Consider the following 19,209-nt stretch of genomic DNA (forward strand, 5'->3'; position numbering starts at 1 on the left):
GACATTTCGAGGGAGCCAGAAGCGGGGCGCCTACGCAGTCGTGCAAGGCCAGGCCCGATGGCGGGGAGGCCGCGCGTGGCCTGTGGCGTTCAGCACCCACAGACCCGCCCCACAACACCTTGCGCGTCTCCACGCAGCAAGAGGCCGCACCTTGGAACATTTCATTGAGTGACTATTTGGTTCCAAACAAGTCCGGTGCCAAAGGCGGCCAGAGCCCACGTCTCAGATCAAAGACGGCCGGGCGTGGCGGCGCACGCTTGGGAGGCTGAGACAGGAGGGTCTCGGCCGCGTGGCCAGTCTCAGCAACGTAGCAAGGCCCTCGGCAACTTAGTGAGACCCTGTTTCAAAATTTAAAAAAATAATAAAATAGGGCTGGAGTGTAGCTCAGAGGTAGAACGCCCCTGGGTTCAATCCCTGGTGCCAAAAATAAATAAGTAGGTCATAATAATGCTGATTCTAGCAATAACGATACCAGTATTTATTGACCACGTACTATATGCCAGGATCTGTGCTCGGTATGTCTTGAGCTCCTGAAGGAATGTGTGCGGAGGTTCCAGAGACTGAACCGGGGGCATCCTACCTCTGAGCTACACCCCCAGCGCTACTTTTATTCTTTTACTTTGAAAGACAGTCTCACTGCGTTGCAGAGGGCCTTGCTAAGCAGCTGAGGCTGGCCACAAACCCGGATCCTCCTGTCTCAGCTTCCCAAGTACTGGGATTACAAGCGTGCGCCACCATGCCTGGCTTTCTTTGCTTATTATTATTATTATTATTATTATTATTATTTTCTTTTTTTGGTGGTACTGGAGGTGGAACCCAGAGGCTTTCTACCTCCGGGCTCTACCCCCAGACCTATTTTCTATTTTATTTGGAAACAGGGTCTCACTAAGTTGCCGAGAGCCTCGCTAAGTCGCCGAGGCTGGCTTCGAACCCGCGCGATCCTCCCGTCTCCGCCTCCCAAGCGCGGGGATGACGAGCGTGCGCGCCACCGCGCCCGGCTTGCTTATTATTATTTTGAAACAAGTTCTTCTCAAGTTCGCGGCCAGCCTCAGCAACTCAGCGAGGCCCCCCACAACTTAGTGGGACACTTAGAGGGCCTGGCTACGTTGCTGAGGCTGGCCGCGAACCCGCAATCCTCCCGTCTCAGCCTCCTAAATGTTTGGGTTACGAACGTGCGCCGCCATGCCCGGCTATATATAACTTCTTTCTTTTTCAGAATAACGTAAACGACTCTCCTCTGGAGAAAAAAACAAAACACCCGGCACACAGTAGGTGCTCACCTAACACCCGGCCTGCCTTTCTGCTTCTATAAGGAGAGAGAAATCCCGAGCAGGGGGCGACAGGGGGCCGGGCCAGCACTCGCTGGTCCCCGAGGAGGAGGCCGGGCGAGAAAATGTCTCCAGATTCACGTCTGCACCTGCGGGCCGGGGAGGCCAGCGTGGTCAACGAGATCAGAAGATTTGCCAGGCTGTCTATAAATAGCCCCAAAGCACCTGCTTTCTGAGCCGAGGGGCGGGGGCCGGGCCTGGTGACCCCAGCCAGCCTGCTCCCCGGGCCCTGGGGAACCGGGCCAAGCTGCCTGTCACCTGTCGAGCCATGCCTCCTTTAAAAACTCAAATCGGGCCAGGCGCGGCGGCACACGCTCCTCATCCCAGCATTTGGGAGGCTGAGACGGGAGGATCGCGGTTCGAGGCCAGGCTCGGCTACCTAGTGAGGCCCTTTGCAACTCAGTGAGACCCCGTTTCAAAATAAAGAATAAAGCGCCGGGCGCGGTGGGCACGCTCGTCATCCCCGCGCTGGGGAGGCGGAGGCAGGAGGATGGCGCAGGTTCGGAGCCAGCCGCGCTGGTTTAAGAGACCCTGTTTCCAAATAAAAATATAAAATAGGTCTGGGAGAGTAGCCCGGAGGTGGAAGGGCTTCCAGGAACCCCAGTGCCACCAAAATAAATAAATAAATAATAAATAATTTAAAAAAAATAGGGCTGGAGGTGCAGCTTGGAGGTGGACGCCCCTGGGCTCCATCCCCAGTATTGCAAAAAACAACAAAAAAAATCGGGTTTCAGATCCAAGCGGTGGCGGCCAGGCCCAGCGCTGGAAAACACCGGGTGCTTGGCAAAGCCGGGGTCCCCCGGGCGGGGAGAAGACGGGGTCAGGCGGAGTCGCCCCAACGCAAAGACACACTGTCCTCACTGGGTCGCCGCCCGCCGCCGACAGCGAGGCCCAGCGTCGCCCTCCCTGCTGCCCACCTCCCTGCAGACGGGCGCCCCGGGCCGGGCTGCCTCCCCCTGTGCCCGCCGTCACCCTGCCGGAGGCTGGCACCTGGGAGGTGCTCGCAGGAGCGGGAGGCGAAGGAATAAATGTATAAATTAATGACAGGCTGAGCCGGAAGACGGCGAGGAGCCAGACACGGCAGCCGCCTCTGCCCCTCGAGACGCAGCCACAAGATTCTCCGCCTCTCCCCTCCCGTATCCGGGTCCCCCGTCTCCCTCTCTGCCGCCCCCTCCCCAGCATGGCCGCAGCCAGAAGGACCGGGGGCTGGGAGCCGCCCGTGATGTCCTTAAGCCGGGCGCGGAGGCGCGCGCTCGTCATCCCAGCGACCGGGAGGCCGAGACCGGAGGATCGCGGTTCGAGGCCAGCCTCGGCTACTTAGCGAGGCCCTCGGCAACTCAGTGAGACCCGGTTTCCAAATAAAGAATAAAAAGTAGGGCTGGGGGGTGGAGCTCAGAGGTCGAAGGCCCCCGGGTTCCGTCCCCAGTATCACACGCGCACGCACGCACACGCACACGCACACACAAATGCCAATTACAGGACAGGAGTCCACTGATCTCCCCGCCCAGCACGGGTGGACGGGCTGGAACCCAGGGGGCGTTCGACCTCCAAGCTGCACCCCAGCCCCATTTTACTTTTGAATACGAAACAGGGTCTAGCTGAGTTGCTGAGAGTCTACCGCCTTGCCGAGGCCGGCCTCGAACCCGCCATCCTCCCGTCTCAGCCTCCCGAGTGCCGGGATGCCAGGCGTAAGCCACGGCGCCCGGCTCGCCGTGTCCTTAAGCCGGGGCCGGGGCGGCAACATGAGCGCCACGTCTGCCGGGACGGCTCCTGGCATTCTCGGTCTCCTCCCTGGATGTTTTTGCCATATGGTAGGAGTTAAAAATACTGCTCGCAGAGAGAGGGGCGCGCTAAGAACCGCACGTGGTGCCGGGCTGGCGGGCGGAGTCCCGGCCTGCCGGATGCCATGCCAGGCCCCACGCCGGTCCCCGCCTCATCAACCACCCACCCTCGGCGGCTGCTGTCCTTCAGATCTGAAATGTCCTCTTGAGTTGCCGAGACTGGCCTCGAGCCTGCCAGCCTCCCCTCTCAGCCTCCCAAATACCCGGGCGACAGGCGTGCCCCAGCATGCCTGGCTCTGTCTCCTTTTTTTCTTTCTCAGTCCTGGGGATGGAACCCAGGGGCATTCTACCTCCCAGCTACACCCCCGGCCCTATTTTTAATTCTTTACTTTTTGTGAGACTGTCCAGGAACCGCCATCCTCCGGTCTCTGCCTCCTGAGTGCTGGGATGAGGAGCGTGGGTCAACACACACGCACACGCACACGCGCACACGCGCTCTGTCTTCTTTCCTTTACATTTGAAAACCCTGGGTCAAAACAAAATTCCTGCCGGGTGTGGCAGAACACAGCACAGGCTTGTGATCCCAGAGCCTGCTGGGAGGCCGAGGCAGGAAGATCGCGGGTTCGAGGCCGGCCTCGGCAACTTAGTGAGGCCCTCTGCAATTTAGCGAGGCCCTGTGTCAAAATTAAAAATAAAGCAGGGCTGAAGGGGGCAGCTCAGAAGTAGAATGCGCCCGAGCGTTTCATGCCTGGCTACCCCAGAAATAAATTAATTAATTAAAAATCCCCCGAAGTCTCTGCGGTAGCCTGACTGTCCTTGTCCCCGGAGGCCATCTTCTGAGCCTCACAATGGCGGGCGGGGGCCAGGTTTCTGAGAATTCCCATCCGGGCCCCGCACTTGAGCCCAGTCGGGGGGAGCACACCCAAGGCCCCCCCAAACCTGGAGGGCCCGGTGGCTTTATCTGTAGATTTTTTTTTTTTTTTTTGACTAGGGATTGAACCCGGGGTCATTCTACCTCCGAACTACACTCTCCGCCTTTTTATTTATTTATTTTTTTATTTGGAAACAGGATCTCACTACGTCGCGGAGGGCCTCACTAAGTTGCCGAGGCCGGCCTCGAACCGGCGATCCTCCTGCCTCAGCCTCCGGATGACCGGCAGGTGCCACCGTGCCCGGGTTTCAATTCGGCCCCCGCCACGTCGGCTTCCCAGATCTCAGCGCCCCCCCCCTCCGCCCCCGAACCCCAGAGAACTTTCCACGGCCTTGCAAACCGGAGGCGCCCCGTTTCCGCGCCACCCGGCTGTTTTTGCTCGGCTCCGGCTACGTGAAGACGCGCTCCCTGATTTATTTCCCAGGTCGTAAAATAATAATTGTCTTAGCTTGTCAGACGGCTGGGAGAGGGTTTCCAAATTAACACTACTACTCCCTCGGCTTTCTGAGGCCGCCGCCATCTGCTGGAAAATTAAGACCGGCTCCCCCACTCTCGCTCCAAGTCGAATACATTTATTGGGTCCAAACCCCAAACCGGCGTCCCAAGAGCCGGGGGCGGCGCGTTCCCGACCCGGCGCGGGATACAGGCTGTTATCTGGCCGGGAAAAGCAAGAATATTATTTAATGGAGATATGAACACAATGTCTCTTGCCACCAGCTTCCCGGCCGCACTCACAGATGGGGAAGAAAAAGAAAATAAATAGCCCTTGACCGCCCTTAGCTAAGAGGCGGGGAAAGGAATTTGTACAGAAGAGCTCCCAGTCGCCAGCCCTTGGGCCCGGCTTGGAGGAGTGCTACGCGTCGCAGCTGCGCGGTGGTGCGCGTTCGAGGCCAGCCTCGGCAGTCTTTAGCCTCAACAACTTAGTAAGACCCTGTTTCCAAAAAAAAAAAAAAAAATTAAATTAAATTAAATTAAATCCCAGTCTTGGGAGGCAGAGACCGGAGGATCGCAGGTTCGAGGCCAGCCTCGGCAAGTAGCGAGACCCTGTTTCCCAATAAGAAATAAAATTTGGATGGGGGCGGGGGGTGCGCGGCGCAAAGGCAGTACGTACCTCTGGGTTCAACCGGCGGTACCACAAATAAATAGATATCAAAAGGGCTTAGCCGGGCGCGGCGGCGCGCGCTCGTCATCCCAGCATCCGGGAGCCTGAGACCGGAGGATCTGGGTTCGAGGCCGGCCTCGGCTACTTAGCGAGGCCCTCCGCGACTCAGTGAGACCCGGTTTCGAAATAAAGAATAAAAAAATAGGGCGGGGGGTGGGGGGGTGTATGTAGCTCAGAGGTCAAATGTCCCTGGCTTCCATCCCCAGCACGGCGAAAATAAATAAATAAATTAATTAATTAATAAGCAAATAAATAAATAATAGGGCTGGGAGTGTAGCTCAGAGGCACGATGGCTGGCCCCAGGTCCAATCCCCAGTACCAAAAAAAAAAAAAAAAAAAAAAGACCTTGTTTTAAAATAAAGAATAAAAAATAGGGCCGGGGGTGGAGCTCGGAGGTCGGATGCCCCTGGGGTCCATCCCCAGTACTGAAAAAAATAAAAATAAAAAGATACAACCCCCGCCCCCCCCCCAGGCCTTTGGATTTTGTGCTTTGAAACGGGGTCTGGCTAAGTGCGTCAGAGTCTCGTAGGTGACGGAGGCCGGGCCTCCTATCTCAGCCTCCCCAGCGTTCCATCTGACTTTCTTCAGGAAAGAATGAGCGTTCCCATCAACCCGGCCCCTCCGGGGGGCTTCGCCCTGGCAGCCACACCCACGCGGGTGCCCAGCCTCTGTCGGGGGGCCTGGGGGGCCACGCCATCGAAGGCACGGATTATTAGAATGCGGCCAACCAAGCGTCAGGGAAAAGCCGAGTGCAGGAACGGCAGGGCCCGGGGACACGGGGACGAGGGGCCTCCTCCATCGTCCCCCCCCGTCCCACCGTTTTATTCCCCCCCAAACCAGAGGCCCGCCGTGATCCGGGCAGCGGGGACGGCTGTCCGAGCTCCCGGAACGCCTAGACATCCATCTTGGACGGTCCAAAGCCCCTCGGCCACCCCCCGTCTGTGCCCCACACCTGTCCCTGCACCTTCAGTCCTTGGGGTGACGGGAGACTGGGGCGGCCACCGGCGGCGTCCAAAGGCAGGAGCATGGCGGGCCGGCGGGGGGAGCCAAGTCCTCCCGCGGGGACTCTGTCCAGCACCGTGGCCGGGCACGCAGGCCACCCCCGGGCCGGCCCCCGAGGAGGAGGAACGGTGGGCCGGGGCGCGGCCCCCGCAGACAAGCCAGCCAGGCCCTTCGGGGATCCCAGGGCCTGGAGGCCGAGACGGGAGGATGGCGGTTCGAGGCCAGCCTCCGCGAGGCCCTGTTTCCAAAGAAAAAGATTAAAAATAGGGCTGGGGCGGGGGGGTGTCGCCCGGAGGTAGAGTGCCCCCCGGGTAGCATCCTCAGTACCCCCCAAATAAATAGATACATTAAATAAATAGATAGATCTAAATAATAAATAAATAGATAGATAGATCTATCTATCTAAATAATAAATAGATAGATCTATCTATCTAAATAATAAATAAATAGATATCTATCTAAATAATAAATAGATAGATATCTAATAAATAAATAGATAGATATCTAAATAATAAATAAATAAATAGATATCTATCTAAATAATAAATAAATAGATAGATCTATCTAAATAATAAATAAATAAATAAATAGATAGATATCTAAATAATAAGTAAATAAATAGATAGATAGATATCTAAATAATAAATAAATAGATATCTATCTAAATAATAAATAAATAAATAAATAGATATCTATCTAAATAATAAGTAAATAAATAGATAGATATCTAAATAATAAATAAATAGATAGATAGATATCTAAATAATAAATAAATAAATAGATATCTAAATAATAAATAAATAGGTAGATCTATCTAAATAATAAATAAATAGATCTATCTAAATAATAAATAAATAAATAGATATCTATCTAAATAATAAATAAATAAATAGATATCTAAATAATAAATAAATAGATATATATCTATCTAAATAATAAATAAATAAATAGATATATAGATATATATCTTTAATAAATAGACTAAATAAATAAAATAAATAAATTAGGAGAGTCTCGGGAGGGTGGTGTAGCCAGCCCACCGCCAGCGGGGACCCGCAGAGCTCCTGTTCCCGCCTCTTCTGTCTCTCCTTCCCCGTCTCCCCGCTTCTGCATACAGCAGGCGGTTAATAAGAGTTCTCAAAGCGGGGCGGGGTTACATAGCAACCATATTGCTCCACAGATGATCAGCGGAACGTGTTCAAGCTAGGTTTTTGTTTATTTATTTATTTTATTTATTTATTTATCTATCTATTTATTTATTTATCTATTTATTTATTTATCTATCTATCTATTTATTTATCTATCTATCTATCTATCTATTTATTTATTTATTTATTTTGTGGTACCGGGGATGAAACCCAGGGGCATTCGACCTCCGAGCTCCACCCCCTGCCCTGTTTTTTTATTCTTTATTTTGAAACCGGGTCTCACCGAGGCGCCGAGGGCCTCGCTCAGCAGCAGAGGCCGGCCGCGAACCGCGGTCCTCCGGTCTCGGCCTCCCGAGTGCTGGGATTCCGAGCGTGCGCCCCCGCGCCCGGCTATTCATCTATTATTGGTACTGGGGATTGAATGCAGGGGTATTCTGCCTCCAAGTTACGACCCCAGCCCTTTTTAATATATATTTATTTTATTTTATTTTATTTTGTGTGGTACTGGGGATGGAGCCCAGGGGCATTCTACCTCCGAGCGACACCCACAGCCCTATTTTATTTTTTAGTTTGAAATAGGGTCTCACTAAGTAGCCCAGGCTGGCCTCAAACCATCATCCTCCTGCCTCGGCCTCCCAAGCACTGGATTACAAAAACGTTTTCATTTTAAAAACGGGGTCTCACTAAATTGCCGAGGCTGGCCTCCACCCTTCAACAAGCCTCCTGTCTCAGCCTCCCGAGCGCCAGGATTACAGGCGTGTGCCACCATGCCCACTACCAGGACCAATCTATGTTTTGAAAAGCAGCCGCCAACATCCCCAAGTTCACGAACCCCAAGTTTACGAGCAGGCCCTGGGCCTTGATGGACGCCATTCGAGTCCCCTGCCAGGGGACAGAGGTCGGACCCCCCCCAAAAAAAAAATAAAAATAAAAACCTGGGAAATGAACCGAAGGCAGGAAAGCGGGGCTGGCTCTGTCTTGAGGGGACTCTGGGTGTCCTGACCCCTCAGGGCCTGCCGGGGGGCCCCCACCCCGCCTCTCCAGCCTGCCGCGGACCTCCTGGGTCGGAGCCTGCAGCTCGCCAAGATGGCCGCACCACCCCGCTTCCTCAAAGGGGGTGCTAAGCGGGCTCAGGAGGGGATACAGGCTTGGGGGGGCGGGGGGGCTTCACCTGGCCAGTCCAGCTTTGGGGGCGAGGGGGCACGCCAGCCCCGGCGACCAGGTGCCCCCCCATTGCCACCGCCGAAGGGACTGCACGATGGGGGTCTCGGGGCCAAAAGAGGGGCGCAGAGAGGCAGCGGGGGTCTCTGCTTTCTCCAAGACACCAGTCGAGAAAGAGCTCGGGGTGCCTGATACCCCCCCCCCTGACAGACAGGACCGTGCCACCCTGGCCACGAAGCCCACCCGTGCCCAGCCGCGAACACCATCTTCCCTTCCAGAGAGCCCAGGACCCCAGGGGCGCCGCCCAGGGCCCAAGGGGGCGGCGGCCGGACCCCGGCCCGGGGGCCAGGAAACAGCAGGTGCCCGGCCCCCCGCCCCTGGGAACCAGGGGCACCCCTGCATCTGGGGAGCCTGCGCTCTTCTGCAGTGCCCGTCGCCCCCACCCCGCACACCGCGCCCGCTTGTGCAGGCCGGTCCAGCCACGGCGCCCCAGCCGGCTCTCGGGGGACAGCCCGAGTCTGGATCCCCACGCCGCCCCCCCGGGGAGAGAGGGGGCCCCTGGACACCACCCTGGCGCAGGGCGGGGCCGGGCACTGCTCCCGGCGCCCACGCTGGAGGGAGCCCCGCTCCGGACCCAGTGACCCCCAGGATCCTGGGGACGGGGGGGGGGGACCCCATCTCCATCCCGGGTTAATGCACCCGGAGGGGACCGGGGACCGGGTGGCCCCCAGGATCCTGGGGACGGGGGATAGGGGGGACCCCACCTCCATCCCGGGTTAATGCACCCGGAGCAGAGCCCCGCTCCGGACCCGGTGACCCCCAGGATCCTGGGGACAGGGGGGGGGACCCCATCTCCATCCCGGGTTAATTCACCGAGAACGGGGACCGGGTGGCCCCCAGGATCCTGGGGACGGGGGATAGGGGGGACCCCATCTCCATCTCGGGTTAATGCACCCGGAGCAGAGCCCCGCTCCGGACCCGGTGGCCCCCAGAATCCTGGGGACGGGGGGGGGGACCCCATCTCCATCCCGGGTTAATGCACCCAGAGGAGAACGAGGACTGGGTGGCCCCCAGGATCCTGGGCATGGGGGGGACCCCACCTCCATCCCCGGTTAATCCACCTGCTTGGGACCGGGCGGCCCCCAGGATCCTGGGGATGGGGGGGGACCCCCATTTCCATCCCGGGTTAATGCACCCGGAGGAGAGCCCTGCTCCGGACCCGGTGACCCCCAGGATCCTGGGGACAGGGTGGGGGGACCCCATCTCCATCCCCGGTTAATGTACCCGCTTGGGACTGGGTGGCCCCCAGGATCCTGAGTATGGGGGGGCCATCTCCATCCCCGGTTAATCCACCTGCTTGGGACCGGGCGGCCCCCAGGATCCTGTATTGGGGGGGGACCCCATCTCCATCCCGGGTTAATTCATCCGGAGGAGAGCCCTGCTCCGGACCCGGTGACCCCCAGGATCCTGGGGACAGGGTGGGGGGGACCCCATCTCCATCCCCGGTTAATCCACCCGCTCCGGGCCAGGTAGCCCCCAGGATCCTGGGCATGGGGGGCCCACCTCCACCCCTGGTTAATCCACCCGCTCGGGACCGGGCGGCCCCCAGGATCCTGGGGACAGGGTGGGGGGGACCCCATCTCCATCCCGGGTTAATTCACCGAGAACGGGGACCCGGCGGCCCCCAGGATCCTGTATTGGGGGGGCCACCTCCACCCCGGTTAATCCGCGTCCAGAATAGCCCGGTAATCCGGCTGGGATCAGCGGGAGGAGCCGGTCCGGGGGGGGGGGGGGGGGTCCCGGGTCCCGGTCCGGGGGGGTCCCGGTCCGGGGGGGGTCCCGGTCCCGGGGGGGGGTCCCGGGGGGGGCCCGTCGCGCCCACCTGCTCGGGGGCCCCCGCGGTCCGGCCAGCAGGCCCGCGTTCTCCCGGCTCAGCCGCGCCACTTGCCGCTCCAGCTCCGCGATGCGCCGCCGCCGCCGCCCCAGCAGCTCCCGCTGCGCCGCCACCACCCGGCCGAGCGCCCGCAGCCGCCCGGCCGCCCCCGGGGGCTCCGCCAGGCCCGGCCCGGCGAGGGGGGGCTCCGCCATGCTCGGCCCGGCCGGGGGGGCCGCCCAAGGGAGCCGGCCGCCCTGCACCTGCCCCGGGCGGGGCCGGCTGCGCGCCCCAGGGTGGAGCCCGCACGGCAGGCACCGGCCGGAAAGACTGAAAATTAAATAAATAACACATCACAAATAAATAAATAAAGGCGACTCGGAGCCGGGCGCGCGCTCGGCATGTCAGCGCCGGGGAGGCCGAGACGGGAGGATCGCGGTTCGAGGCCGGCCTCGGCGACTCAGGGAGACCCGGTTGCAAAAGAAAGGATTAAAAAGGAAAAAAAAAAAAAAAAAAGAAATAGGGCCGGGGTGGAGCTCGGAGGTTGAATGCCCCCGGGTCCCATCCCTAGACCCGCAAAAAAAATTATTTAAAGAGAATAAATAAATAAATAAATAAATAAATAAATACTTTTTTCCTTAAATAAAAAGACAACCCCGAGCCGGGCGCACGCTCGTCATCCCAGCACTGGGGAGGCCGAGACGGGAGGATCGCGGTTCGAGGACGGCCTCGGCCACTTAGCGAGGCCCTCAGCAACTCGGTGAGACCCGGTTTCAAAATAAAGAATAAAAAAATAGGGCCGGGAAATCTTTTTGATACTAAGATTTAGACCCAGGGACGTCCTCCCTCCGAGCCACACTCCCAGCCCTGTTCTATTTTTTACTTGGAAACAGGGTCTCACTGAGTTGCCGAGGGCCTCACTAAGTAGCCGAGGCCGGCCGCGAACCCGCCATCCTCCCGTCTCGGCCTCCCAAGTCCCGTGACGACCGGCTCAGGCGTCGCCCTCTTTTTATTTTTATTTTTTTGCAGCCCCCTATTATTTTCTTCTCCAGGTTCAAGCCCGGGGGAGACGGGGAGACGGGCAGGGGGTGAGGTTCAGGCGGCCCTGCCCTCTGACAGCCGGAGAAACTGAGGCTGGAGACCGGGCTCCTCGCCGGGCTGGGGGGGGAGAGGGGGGACGCGTCACTGCGAATAAACGTTTAATTAAATGGCCCCGGACACGACCCCGCCGACGGGTCCATCTGGTGAGCCCTGTGGGTGCGCTTCAACCTCTGTGACGTCAGTCGGGATGGAGATGCCAACCCAGGGCCTGGCACGGGGGGGGGGGGCTCCAAGTAGCTCAGCCGGGCGCCGCGGCCCACGCCTGCCGTTCCACGATTAGGGAGGCTGGGATGGGAGGCCTGCAGATTGGAGGCCGGCCAAGGGGTAGCTCAAGGTCACGGCTCCCTGTGGCCCTGATCTCCCGGACCTTTACTTGTTTACTTCTATAGATTGATTTTTGCGGGGTCTGGGGATGGACCCCGGGGGCATTCTACCTCCGGGCTACGCCCCCAGCCCTATTTTTATTTATTTATTTACTTATTTATTTATTTATTCATTTATTCGTTTATTTATTTATTCATTTATTTATTTGTTTTGTGGTCCTGGGGTTCCTGGAAGCCCTTCTACCTCCGGGCTACACCCCCAGCCCTATTTTTATTTATTTATTTACTTATTTATTTATTTATTTATTCATTTATTTATTTATTTTGGTGGTCCTGGGGTTCCTGGAAACCCTTCTACCTCCGGGCTACACCCCCCAGCCCTATTTTTATTTATTTATTTACTTATTTATTTATTTATTCATTTATTTATTTGTTTTGTGGTCCTGGGGTTCCTGGAAGCCCTTCTACCTCCGGGCTCCACTCCCAGACCTATCTTTATATTTTTTAATTTGGAAACAGGGTCTCCTAAGGCCAGCCGAGGCCGGCCTCGAACCCGCGCCATCCTCCTGTCTCCGCCTCCCGAGCGCGGGGATGACGAGCGTGCGCCGCCGCGCCCGGCCACCCCCAGCCCTATTATTTTTTATTCTTGGTTTTGAAACCGGGTCTCACTGAGGTGCTGAGGGCCTCGCTCAGTAGCCGGGGCCGGCCTCGAACCGCGATCCTCCCGTCTCCGCCTCCCCGGTGCTGGGATGAGGAGCGCGCCAACCTGACCTTTCTCTCTCTCTCTTCCCCGGGGTCGAGCTCCTCCTTGGACACACGGGGAAACTGAGGCCCGGGGAGGGCAGGGCGGGCCGCGGCCCCCGGCCTCCCCTGGGGGGCCCCAGAACGAGGGGGGGGGCTCATAAATATTCACGGGGCGGCCGGGCGCGGTGGGCACACGCTCGTCATCCCAGCATCCGGGAGGCCGAGACGGCAGGATCGCGGTTCGCGGCCGGCCTCGGCTATTTAGCGAGACCCTCGGCAACTCAGTGAGACCCGGTTTCAAAATCAAGAATAAAAAATAGGGCAGGGGGTGCAGCTCGGAGGTCGAAGGCCCCCGGGGTCCATCCCCGGACCCGGAAAAAAAGAAAAAATATTCACAGGGCGCCCATTAGACGTCCATGCCGGCCCCTGCCTCTCCAGTGACCTCTGGGTTATTCGGATTTTATGACCTCTGGGTTATTTTATTTTTTTTTTTAGCACAAAAATGTCCTAGAAGTTGCCTAAAACGTATTTGTGCTAAAATTAAAAAAAAAAAAAAAATTTTTTTTTTTGCTTGTTTTTTTTTTTTTTTAAATCTGTCTTTATTTTCACTCGTTCTGTTTTATTGTTTTTGGGGATTGGGCCCAGGGGCCTCCTACCTCTGGTCCCCACTCCAAGTTCTTTCTGTTTTGGGGGCTTGAAACAGGATCTGAGGCTGGTCTCAAGTGTTGTTGACTATTTCTTTTTCTTTCTTTCTTCTTCTTTATTAATTAATTAATTAATTTATTTTTTCAGTACTTGGGATGGAACCCAGGGGCATTCTATCGCCAAGCTACACCCCCTGCCCTATTTTTTATTTTATTTTTTTTTAATTTGGAAACAGAATCTCGCTAGGCTGCGAAAGGTCTCACTAAGTTTTTGAGGCTGGCCTCACAGGTACAATCCTCCTCTCTTAGCCTCCCAAGTACTGGGATCACAGGTGTGTGCTACCACGCCTAGCTTGTTTAAAGGTATATATTATACAAATATATTAAACATGCATAAATATACGTAAATAAGTGTACACACATATATTTTGGAAGTTCTGGGAAATGGACCCAGGATGTTCTACCTCTGAGCTACACTCCTAACTCTAATTTTTTATTACCTTTTTGAATTTAGAAACAGGATCTCGCTAAGTTGCAGAGAGCCTCACTAAGTAGCCATCCTCCCGTCTCCGCCTCCCCAGCGCGGGGATGACAAGGTGCCCGCCGTGCCCAGCTGGCATCGATTTATTAAGCTGATTAAAGCCGCTTTTAATAACCTGGCCGGCGCTGGCCTCCTCACGACTCCCCAGCTCAGCGTCAGTGTTACAGTTTCCATCCTCAGTTCCACAAAAATAAGTTAAATAAAAATAAAGAATCGTGCCAGGCGCGTTGGCGCACGCCTGGCATCCCAGGACCCGGGAGGCTGAGACGGCGGGGTCACAGGTTCTCAGCCAGCCTCGGCCGCTGAGCGAGCCCCTCGGTAACTGACCGAGACTCTGTTTCAAAACAGAAAAACAGCCGGGCGCGGCGGGCGCGCTCGTCATCCCCGCGCTCGGGAGGCGGAGACGGGAGGACGGCGCGGGTTCGAGGCCAGCCTCGCCGGCTTAGGAGACCCTGCTTCCAAATAAAAATGTAAAATAGGTCTGGGGAGTGTAGCCCGGAGGGAGAAGGGCTTCCAGGAACCCCAGTACCACCAAAGATAAATAAATAAGTAAATAAATACATACATAAATAAATAAACACATAAATAAACACATAAATAAATAAGTAAATAAATACATACATAAATACATACATAAATAAATACATAAATAAATACATAAATACATAAATAAATAAATAAATAAGTAAATAAGTAAATAAATACATACATAAATAAATACATAAATAAATACATAAATAAATACATAAATAAATACGTAAATAAATAAGTAAATAAATACATAAATAAATACATACATAAATACATACATAAATAAATACATAAATAAATAAGTAAATACATACATACATACATACATACATAAATAAATACATAAATAAATACATACATAAATAAATACATAAATAAATACATAAATAAGTAAATAAACACATACATAAATAAATACATAAATAAATACATAAATAAGTAAATAAACACATACATAAATAAATACATAAATAAGTAAATAAACACATACATAAATAAATACATAAATAAATAAGTAAATACATACATACATACATAAATACATAAATAACAGGGTTGGAGACGTAGCTCAGAATCAGAATGCCTGTGGGTTCCATCCCCAATACTACACAAATAAATAGGTAAATAAGTACAAACACACACACATACATAACGGAGATGGGGTGCAACTCAGAGATAGAACGTCCCTGGGTTCTGTCCCCAGGACGACAACCCCCCCCAATAAATAAAAACAAATAAATAAAACCCGAAAAGGTCTGCAGGATGGACGAAGAGCGCGGCTAGAGGCTGCCGATTTCCCTGCAGGTGATGAAGGTCAACTCGAACCTCCTGGCTCAGACACTGACGCTTGGCCGCCTCTTCCGTTTTCTCTTTCTTCCTTCCTTCCTTCCTTCCTTCCTTCCTTCCTTCCTTCCTTTCTTTCTTTCTTCCTTCCTTCCTTTCTTTCTCTCTTTCTTTCCTTTTTCTTTTTGAGGTACTTTTTCTTTTTGACGGCACCCAGGGGCATTCGACCTCCGAGCTCGACCCCCAGCCCTATATTTTCTTCTTTATTTTGAAACCGGGCCTCGCTGAGCAGCGGAACCACACCCCAGCCTTATTCTTTGTGTTTGGAAACCGAGTCTCCCTCCGTGGGGAGGGCCTCACTAAGTTGCGGAGGCTGGCCTTGAACCCGCGTTCCTCCCGTCCCGGCCTCCCAAGTACGGGGAGGACTGGTGCGCGCCACACTCGGTAGAGACGGGCTTTCTCCCGGCGCCTGGGCCTGTCCGCCAGGCTTGTGGCTGCGTTTGTGCCTCCTGACCGCCCCCATCTCCTCAACGGACAAGGCCGGTAAGATGGAGTCGCCCCTGCCCGGGGCGGGGGCCATTATGCCTCCCGGCGGGGAACGGCAGCTCCTTCTGGGTCTGTTTTCCTGGATCCTCCAAATTGCCTTCACTTGCTTTCAGTAAATACTGAAATACTCATTTTGGCCAATGAAAGTGGTCGCCTGATGAGTCCGGTAATAGAAACCTCCGCAGACTTTTATTTGCTAATTACATCCAATACAAAGCTTAACGAAGTAATGGACCATCTCCAGGGGATAGATATTTTTCTCATTGTGTGTGTGTGTACGCGCGGTCTCACTACTTACTGAGGTTGGCCTCAAACCTGCGATCCTCCCATCTCAGCCTCCCAAGTACAGTGGTTACAGGCGTGTGCCGCTACGCCTTTTATTTTAAATTTTGTTTTGTTTTGTTTATGAGGGTCTGGGGATGGATCCCAGGGGCATTCAACCTCTGAGCTATTACCCCTGCCCTATTTTAATTTTAATTTTATTTTTATTTATTTTAATTTAATTTTTTTTTCTTTTGGTGGTACTGGGGTTCCTGGAAGCCCTTCTACCTCTGGGCTACACTCCCAGACCTATTTTTACATTTTTATTTGGAAACAGGGTCTCCTAAGCCAGTGCCCGCGGCTGGCTTCGAACCTGCGCGATCCTCCTGTCCCTGCCTCCCCAGCGCGGGGATGACGAGCGTGCGCCACCACGCCCGGCTATTTATTTTTATTTTTATTTTTTTTCCTGCCCTATTTTTATTCTTTCTTTTGAAACCGGGTCTCACTGAGTTGCAGAGGGCCCTGCTAAGTAGCTGAGGCTGGCCGCGAACCGCAATCCTCCCGAATGCTGGGATGACGAGCGTGCGCCACCACGCCCGGCTTCTGTTTTTTTTTTTTTTTTAATCCTCATTCTTTAATTAATAAACTTCACACTTAATTGGATGTCTGGCTGGGCGTGGTGGCAAGTGTCTGTAATCCCAGACCTCGGAAGGGTAAGAGAGGAGGGTCGCAGGTCCACAGCCAGCCTCAGCAATTTAGTGAGACCCTGTTTCAAAATAATAATTAAATAGGACTGGGGGTGTGGCTGAGAGGGGGAATGGCCCTAGCGCCACAACATAAAAAAAACATAAAAAAACATAAAAAAAGTCGCAGCTCCAAACCGGCTCCTGGGTCACGGGAAGAAGGTTCTAGCGATGCGTGGATACCCCGCCCTAGGGCGATTCTCCAAGGAGCCTGCCCGGTCAGCCCGGCCCTGTGAATATTTTTTCTTTTTTTTCCGGGTCTGGGGCTGGAACCCAGGGGCATTCGACCTCCGAGCTCCACCCCCGGCCCTATTTTTTATTCTTTATTTTGAAACCGGGTCTCACTGGGAGGGTCACGGGCTAGGACGGAGGTGTCTCACGGAGGGTGTTGCCTCGGACCAGCGTCTTCCTGTCTCTGAGCCTCCGTTTCTCCAGCTGAACAATTAAGAAGTTGAACTGGGTCAGTGAGTTTCAAATTTTTATTTATTTTTTTGTGACACTGGGGATTGAACCCAGACCGGTTTTATTTCTTATTTGGAAACAGGGTCTCATTAAGTTGGTGAGAGCCTCACTAAGCTGCCGGCGCTGGCCTCAAACCTGTCATCCTCCTGTCTCCGCCTCGTAAGTACTGGTGTGTGCCACCACGCCTGGCTCCTATTTTATTTTATTTTTATTTTGAATCAAGGCCTCACTAAATTGCCGAGGGTCTTGCCAAGTTGCCGGAGGCTGGCCTCAAAGCTGCGGTCCTCCTGTTTCAGTTTCCCAGACCTGGCTAGAATAGTGTATTTTTATGCAAATGGTGATAGTCTGTCCATCCCAGAGAGTCCCTCTGTTCCTGTCTTATTCTGTCTTGCACCTGGTTGTCACCATGAGAAGGATGTCTCGTCTAGATGAGGAGGACGGACAACAGGGCGAGCTACTCCAAGCTGAGCCCAGCCTAGATCAGCCAACACCTAGACACATGAAAAGTAATGTTATCTGATTCACGTCATGGAGATTGGGGGGGCATTTGTTACGCAGCGATAGCTAGCTGATAGACCGAATACAAAACTCGGTAGACGATTGTCTTTTATTTTCTAATATGTCCGTATTATATTTTATTTTATAATGTTTCATAATATCTCTCTGTTGCGATGACGCATAAATGGCAGAAAAAGTAAACATTTGGATGGAGAACAGACAGTTCACAGAGGGAAATATAAATGATCAATAAACAACAAAAAAATTCATCCTATCCAGCAATCAAGGAATTGGAATTACTCATAAAATGCTATTTTTCATCTACCAAACCAGCAAAGATAAATATATACATATGGTAATATTATGAGCTGACAAAACGGGAAAAGAAACAGAAACGCATCCCCAGTTGGTGGGTGTATGACTTGGTATAATGCCTTGAAAATTAATTTAGTAACATCTAGCAATTTTTTTCTTTTTTTCGCAGTACTCAGGAAGGAACCCAGGGGCAGTCTACTGTTGAGCTACACCTCCCACCCTATTTTTTTATTCTTTATTTTGAAACAGGGTCTAAGTTGCGGAGGGCCTCAGTAAGTACCGAGGCTGTCCGCGAGCCGCCATCCTCCCGTCTCCGCCTCCCGGATGCTGGGTTTACAAGCGTGCGCCGCCACGCCCAGGTAGCACCTAGCAGAATCGGTAACGGGCATGTCCTCTGACCTGGTAATTCTACCCTAGAGAAACTCTGGCCTCTGTGCCCGACTGAGTCAGCTTTTCCTTACTATGACAGGCTACCTGAGACAATGAACTTTTAAAGAGAAAAGGTGCATTTTGGCTCACAGATCTGGAAGTTTCAGTCCAAGATTGAGTGTCCCATTGCTCTGGGTCTCTGGCAAGATGGCACTTGATGGGGAAGGGTATGGAGGAGCAAAACCACCCACATCTCAAGCCAGAAAGCAAAGGAGAAGAGAGAGAGAGAGAGAGAGAGAGAGAGAGAGAGAGAGAGAGAGAGAGAGAGGAAGAGGAGGAGGAGGAGGAGGAGGAGGAGGAGGAGGAGGAGGAGGAGGAGGAGGAGAAAGAGGAGGAGGAGGAGAAAGAGGAGGAGGAGGAGGAGGAGGAGAAGGAGGAGGAGGAGGAGGAGGAGGAGGAGGAGAAAGAGGAGGAGGAGGAGAAAGAGGAGGAGGAGGAGGAGGAGAAGGAGGAGGAGGAGGAGAGGAGGGAAGAGAAGACAGGTGGCAGGGTCTCAAAGTCCCTTGAAGTTCCACCACCTCCCAGGAGCACCGGCCTGTGGACCGAGCCTCCAGCACTTCTCGGGGTGTGTGTGGGGGGGTCACTGAACATCCAAACCACAGCAATTCCCACGAAGCCTCGCGCAGAAACACTCCCCACAACACTTGTTTATTACGGAAACAACCTATGTGTCCAACAACATCATGCTGCCCACCTGGGCCCTACGTCCTTGGAGGGTCCTGTGTGTGTCCAAGACACCCAGCAGGACAGGCCAAGGGGGCTGCACCAGAAGTGATCAGATGGGGGGTGGCAAGTGACAGAGAACACCCCTCGATGGATGCAGTAGGTGACCAGATGTATTAGTCACCGAGTGCTACGGTGATGCTGCCTAACAAACAGCCCCCAAAGTCAGTGGCTTTGCA

At 53.9% G+C, this 19,209-nt stretch overlaps 1 protein-coding gene across 2 annotated transcripts in view; it reads right to left on the reverse strand.

Annotated features, from left to right (window-relative positions):
• Positions 1-10,562, reverse strand: part of IQSEC1 (IQ motif and Sec7 domain ArfGEF 1) — a gene marked incomplete at both ends in the record, with an annotated part of 173,444 nt that extends 162,882 nt beyond the window's left edge. Inside the window, one exon of one of the 2 annotated variants that reach the window (XM_080718132.1) lies at positions 10,321-10,562. Of the gene's footprint in view, positions 1-10,307 lie in introns of both variants that reach the window. The other variant, XM_080718131.1, reaches the window with a different exon arrangement.
• Positions 10,563-19,209: the final 8,647 nt, after the last annotated feature.

This window comes from Muscardinus avellanarius, assembly GCF_963383645.1.
Source record: "Muscardinus avellanarius genome assembly, chromosome: 22".
NCBI lineage: Eukaryota > Metazoa > Chordata > Mammalia > Rodentia > Gliridae > Muscardinus > Muscardinus avellanarius.